The sequence below is a fragment of the Mastomys coucha genome, unplaced genomic scaffold, assembly GCF_008632895.1.
Source record: "Mastomys coucha isolate ucsf_1 unplaced genomic scaffold, UCSF_Mcou_1 pScaffold5, whole genome shotgun sequence".
NCBI lineage: Eukaryota > Metazoa > Chordata > Mammalia > Rodentia > Muridae > Mastomys > Mastomys coucha.
This window is the reverse complement of record NW_022196911.1, coordinates 902-7,975: the sequence shown is the minus strand read 5'-3', so window position 1 is coordinate 7,975 and position 7,074 is coordinate 902. Positions and strand designations below refer to the sequence as shown.

Below are 7,074 nucleotides of genomic sequence, written 5' to 3'. Positions count from 1 at the left end.
TTATGAACAGACCCTGTAGGTTACCCTATCCCAAAAGCTAAGAATTTTATCAGTTAGCATCTGAGGCCAGAGTCCCAGCCTTGCTATAACCCATTTGCTTGGTATACTCACCGTTGTATTTGAAAAATTATTGATTTATGACTTTCCTTGTTTCTTTATTATGAAAAGTTTATAAAAGTGCTGCCACGTAAAAATATGGATGAGCTAAGAAGGCTACAGACGCCTCGCCTCGCCTGGTGGTGGTGGCGCACGCCCTTAATCCCAGCACTTGGGAGGCAGAAGCAGGCGGATTTCTGAGTTTGAGGGCAGCATGGTCTACAGAGTAAGTTCCAGGACAGCCAGGGCTATACAGAGAAACCCTGTCTCGAAAAAGAAAAAAAAAAGAAGAAGAATACTACAGACAACAGCTGATGAAAACAGATTCAGAGACCCAGGGGCAAAAACATGAGCTGGAGCTCAGGGAGTCTTTTGGAAGAATGGGAGATAGAACTGAGCAAGGTCGAGGGGTCAAGGATACCACAAGAAGACCTACAGAGACGACTAACCAGGGCCTATGGGGCTCATGAAGACTGAAGCACCACAGAGCATGTAAGGGCTGGACTTAGGTCCCCTATGTATAATGTAGCAGACGAGCAGCTTGGTTTTTTATGTGAGTCCCCTGATGATTGGAGTAGAAGCTGTTTCCCATCCTATTACCTGCCATTGGATCCCATTCACCAAACTCTCTACTTGGTTAGGCCTCAGTGTGAGATGATGTGCCTAGGCCTATTGCAACTTCATGTTCCTGTGGTATGCAGGGTTAATGAAGTAAGAGATTTGCAAGGGTGGGTCTGGGAGGTGAGAATGGACAGTTGGGGGCATGATAGGGATGTAAAGTGAGTAAGTTGCACACACACACACACACACACACACACACACACACACACAAATATAAGTGGTTAAGCTAAATCTGTAGAAAATCTGGTAGCTTGACCAGGTCTTTCATATTTGCCTCAAGAATAAGACGATCTTTTACCCATTTGAGGGAAGATTGATCCTTTTTACACGTGTAGTCAACTATCAGCACTATAAAAGGAAATGTGACAACCATCTACTAAGATTACATTTTTATCAGCTCACTGGCCAATGGACAGAGTTAGTCCCTTCCAAGATGCAATACTGAGCCTGAATTCAAGTGAATTCTGAAAGGGAATGGGATCTTTTATAGTAGTAAAGAAAAACGATCTGACCTTGTTTCCTAGCGCAACCTAGTTCTAGTGTCAGAGACCACATGGTGGAAGGAGAGGGTGGATTTCTACAGGTTGTCCTCTGACTTCACACACACCAATGTGGGCACACATGCATGCACATGTGAGGACATACCTCCTCTCTGTCTCTCTGTCTCTCTGTCTCTCTGTCTCCCTCTCTCTCTCTCTCTCTCTCTCTCTCACTCTCTCTCTCTCTCTCTCTCACACACACACACACACAGAGACACATACACATACACACACACAGAGACACACACACACACTTACAAATAAGTAAGTTTTTCTTTAAAGGGAAGGAGCTATAGGAAAGAATGCAACCCAAGCCTAGAAACTGCTGCAATATGGGGGTATGTCAACATAGGAAGAGCTGTAAATCACCTCAAAGACCATCTTAATCAGTATTGTATTGCTGTGAACAGACACCACAACCATGCCAACACTTGTATTGTTTAAACAAGTTGTTTGAAAATGAAACTGTTACAAGTCCCCACTACTTGTGTGGTTCAGACAGTTCTACTCCCTGATGGCTAAGCATTCAAATATATGAGCCTATGAGAACCATTCATATTCAAACTACAAATTCACAATGGGAGATTGTGGGTGTCTGAGAACCAGTATGCGTCAAAGATTGGCATTTGTGGGGAGGACCAATTCCTGGAGAGAGGGATATGAATAGGGAGCCATCGAGTAAGGCCTCAGATACTGTTTGACCACTATATGTTCATCTTTGTATAGAAATGGAAATAGGGATTTGGATGTTAATCTAAGAATAGTCTACAAAATCTTCCAAAGAGGGAAGATCCCTAAAATTTCTCAAAACTAAGTTGTCCTATAGGAAATCAAGGACTAGGAGAAGCAAACTTGTAGATTGTATCATTGAACTACGAAAGGTGAGAGTTGTGTCAGCTAAGGAGTGTCTCTGGGTAAGAAAGCAGAGGCCAAAGACAGCCAATTCAAACAAGAGCTATTTGGGAAGATGGCTCGGTTGATAAAATCACTTGCTCCTCAGCATGATTTTATGTTTGTTTCATGTCAGCTGGACACTAACATCATCTAACAGGAGGGAGCTTCAACTGAGAAAACTCCTCCAGATGATCACAATCCTGGGCTGTGGACACGTCTGGATAGCACTTTCTTAATTGGTGGTGGATGGGGGAAGAAGGCACAGCCATTGTGGTTGGTGTTTCCCATGAGCTTGTGATCTTTGTTGTTGTTGTTGTTGTTATATAAAATACATCTTTATAAAAGTACAGAATCTCTTTTAAAAGTTTAAATTATACCCGCTGGAATAGCCAGGTTCTCTGCTAGTACTGAAGAACCCTATAGAGCCATGAGAAAGCTATAGCAAAAAATAAAGTTCCGTTTCATAAGGAAATCTGCCTTAAAATCTCAGCTGTCATCCGGTCTGTCTGGCTGAAGGTTTTCAACAGAGGACTCTTCCATAGGACTATGTCACCTGGTGCTACCCATGGCTTGCTTTGTCTGGATCCAAAGTGGAGACTTGATGCAAACTTCCTGCTCGTGCCAAGAAGCTGTTATTTTGTTGTCCCCAATCACAGTAGTCCGCAACAAAACTAAACAAACAAAACCAGTTCAGTGGCTTGACACAATTGCATATATGTGGCATGTGGAATTTAGCAATAGACCTGACTCTTTCAGGCTAGTGTCTTGCCCATTTTCTACCAAACAGCTAAGCACAATGCCCGCAGCCTGAATTCAAGTCTACTGAGCCTTGCAGAGCTTAGAAGTTTGGAACTACAGAACCCAAAACTAGCCACTGTGGAGAACGTAGGTTTAGCAGAAAAATGTGTCTGAAACCTAAGGTGGGAGATTATCATGTGTTTTGGACAGATAATGTCTGTTTCAAGTTCTTTGTAGAACAAGAAAGGCATTAACAATGTTCTTGTTGGGCTGTTGTCAGGGATCAGGGCTCACCTATAAAGGTCCTCTAGAGCAATATCTAAGATATCACTAGAACTCAAAAACACTTTTATTTTCCTCCATCATAGGAAGGGGTCTTTTTTTTGCTCTCTGTACAGGGTGAGTACTCCACTCTTGGTAATTCCTGACAAGTACTGCTTAGGGACACTCCAGCGGGGTTACAGGGTGAAAGCATAGTGCGGCTAGATTAGGTAAGAGAAAAGCTTTAGGAAGAGGTGGAGCGCAAAGTCTTGGGAGGATAGCTCTTTTTTTGTTGTTGTTTTTTGTTTTTTCTTTTTGTTTTTTTCGAGGCAGGGTTTCTCTGTATAGTCCTGGCTATCCTGGAACTCACTCTGTAGACCAGGCTGGCCTTGAACTCAGAAATCTGCCTGCCTCTGCCTCCCAAGTGCTGGGATTAAAGGCACGCGGCACCACCGCCCGGCCCTGGGAGGATAGCTCTTGGCCCTGAGAAGTCTTTGTATGTTACCTTGCTTCCAGATTCTGTACTTGACACCTGTGGCTCTGGCTTTCCTCTACTTGCTACCTTGTCTTCTTTATCCGATCAGGGGTCTCTCCTCCCTCCTCACTGAGACAGCAATGTGTTCTGTCTCAGTTCTGTATCCCAAACCAAAGTCCTTTCAGAGCACTTCCCCCATTTCCAAGGACTTTCCATGCTACACAGAGCAAAAAGCAAGCACAACTTTCTGAGGCCTGGGTAGATCCAGGTGCATAAGGAGAGGAGGGACCTAGGGCTACAAGTGCTCCCCTTCCTCCCTTGCCTAGCCGTTATCCAGACTCTGGATCTAGCTGAAGGCACCAGACACAGCTGGTTTCCTGTCTTGAGCATTCACACACTGTTGTGAATGCTACCATGTGTAAGTGCCCACCCCCAAAAGGACAGACTCCATTCGGCAAGTGAATTTTCAAAAAAGGAGGCAGTTCCCATGTGCTCTGGCATTGAGGGCCAGCCATGCTGCTTACCCAGCAAAGGGACTGCTACAGAGCTTCAACCATGAGAACTTAATTAGACTGATCTCATAGAACTGTAGCAAAGAATGAATGAGATGACACTTGTGAATATCTTAGTAAATACTTGGTTAAGAATGACAAATTTCAATTTTTGGCTCTTATATTCACTCTACTGATAGTTGTTCATATATTAGAAGAGGATCCAAGATGTCTGCTTGGATGTCCTAGATCACTTTCCACTGAGTGATTTGAGCAGCAAATGCTGTCTCTGGGTAGGCTCAGAGAGATCCTTCCCTGAAGCCCCTGGATGGGGGGCAATGTTCCAGGCAAGATCATCATCACTGTCATATTTTCGGGGGTTGTCAAAGAAGTAAGATCTGGGACTGAATCCATGGCTGGGGACCATCCCTGGATTGGTAAGATCCTTCGTGGGATTTCTGACTCAGAAGAAATAAACCAAGATGGTGGGTAAGCGCTCCCACAGGAAAAGCAACAATCCAAACACTGTAGCCGGCATCACCCAGCTGGCGCTTCAGATCTGCCTGGCCTGATACATAATCTAAGGAATGGTCCTTCCTGATCTGAGAAAATGGCAAGATGAACAGGTTGTAGCAGGCCCCAGAGGTGTAGAGCAAGATGAAGATGACACCAGTGGCAGTTACCTGACACACTGATGAGCCCTTTGACTCCAAGTAGATGTTGGCCAGGGACATCTTGGAGATTTTGCAGAGGCAGATGGAGAAAGAGATGGCACACAGCACAAAGAGTGTGGCATTGATAGCCACTCTCACAAGGAAGATAGCCTTCCTGTCCCAACCTCCTGACTTCACCAGGACAGCACAGGTCAGATTCACTAACAGGAAAACAAAGCTGATGAAAAGTGGGGCCAGGTAAAGCAGTAACGGGTATTTGAGTAATTCTGGAGAATATTTTGACTTGGCCTTGAAAGTCACCTACATGAAGTACAAGTTCGTAAATGTGAGGGTGAAGAACTGTAGACACGCGGGGAAGCAGTGGAGCAGCCAGAAGACAAAGAGGCTGAACGAGCTGGCTGCCAAGAAGTCTAGGAAGAAAAAGGAGAAGAGCACAGTATGCAGCTCAGCGAGGCCCAGAAGAGGCAAAGGAACAGGAAGCCGCTCTGGTAGCTGAGCTGCTTGTGATGGTAGTGCAGCACCGGCCAGAGCTTCTCATAGATGAACACAAAGAGGAGCGCTTAGAAGGCCGGGTAGACTGAGGTGAGGCCAAGGCAACTCTGGGCTCAGCGTGGGAAACAAGGAGTCATTGCGCACCAGCTCTCACAGAGGAGCCTTCATCAGGCTGGGGTCGCTCAAGCTTCATTGGGGCTCGTAGCCTTTCGCTCCCAGGCACCCGTGCATTGCATCACACTTGCTGCTTCAGAGCCTAGCCTGGAAAACTGAGCTTGTGGTCTTGAGTGGTGTAAGAAAACAGCCTGACCAAAGTGTGAGGAGCAAGCCAATACAGTAGCACTCCTCGATGCTGTTTTTAAGCTCGTGCCTCCTTGTTCTCGCCCTGCTTGAGTTTCTGTCTGGCTTCCCTCAGTACCCTGTGCCTGGGGATGCATAAGCCACATAGCCCTGTTCCTCCCCAAGTTGTTTTGGCCATAGTGTTCCATCACAGCAATAGAAACACTAAGACACATGACACCTGAGTTCCAGCCCAGAGCCCAGTGGATAGACTGGACACTCAGGAGAGGAGACAGATCTACGAGAGGATCCCAAGAGCAGAGCAGTGGAGAGTATGGATGCAGCATCTTAACATGGACAGATGACTCCACAGTGGCAGGCTTTGTAGCTTGGCTGCAAATGGGCACAACTAGGTCCTGAGTGTGTGCTTAATAAGATCTCCTAAAAGAAGTGAGACTGGTGTTCAGGATATGGCTCAGTGGGTAAGAGCAATGGTTGATCTTCTAGAGGATGGGTGTTCAAATAACAGAACCCACATGGTGGCCCTCAACTCTGTAACTCCACTTCTGATGTGTAATTAAATCCTCCAGCAACACTGCATGTACATCATGCACAGACATTAGTGCAAGCAAGAGCAAATGAAAAGGAATGAGTAAATAAATATTTGTAAAAATTATTAGATTGATTCAATAAAGGACATGGAAGGTGGCAGGTGCTCTTTGGGAGGGGGAAGGAGGATAATACAGCAGGTGGGAAGAGGGTAAAGAAGAATAGCAAGATAAAGTTGATCCAGAGAGAAAAACAGAGAACAGCAATCTCCTTAAGGAAGGGAGGGGGAGGCAAATACAGGAAAAGGAGGGAGGGAGGGAAAATAACAGTATGGGTGGTGAGGCAGCCACAAGGAGTCACATTATTAACTATGTATGAAAATGAACAAGCAAGAAAACAATCATAACACATGTAGTTCAACATATAAATATGCACATATTTTTAAATGAATTTTTCCCACTGGGGCAGATAGCATTCCCTCCAAAAGACTACCTAACAAAAACCCCAGCACTACCTAAGATAAGTCCCCTTGAAGTTGTTGGTCAGTGCTGAATAAGAGACTCCAAAGCATCCAGCCTATTGCCGTTGCCCTAGAGAACTGGAAGGTAGGCCTCTGTTGCTGAAGACACCATCTACTTCAGACATGGGGTCAGGAAGCCCCTCAGCTGGAACTGACCTGAAGCCTCTTCCCTGAGGACTTTGATGGCATCAAAGGTACCACACAAGATTCCAAGAAGTGAAGGAACCAACAGTCCTGCCAGGCAGCATACCTATGAGCCCCAGCAATGACCAGCATAGCACGATACTCCTAAGTATAGTAGTGGCACAAATAACTTGGTGGAAACCAACAGCTTTCTGAAAGAACTTGACACTTGTTCAACAAGAGGGATACAATAGCTGGTACTGGAAACTTAGCTAACTGATCAATGCTAGTATAATCATGGTTATTGGAGGAGAATCTGCAA

At 45.3% G+C, this 7,074-nt stretch overlaps 1 pseudogene; it reads right to left on the bottom strand.

Moving 5' to 3' along the window:
• Positions 1 to 2,709: 2,709 nt before the first annotated feature.
• LOC116078245 lies at positions 2,710 to 5,449 on the bottom strand (annotated as a pseudogene).
• Positions 5,450 to 7,074: the final 1,625 nt, after the last annotated feature.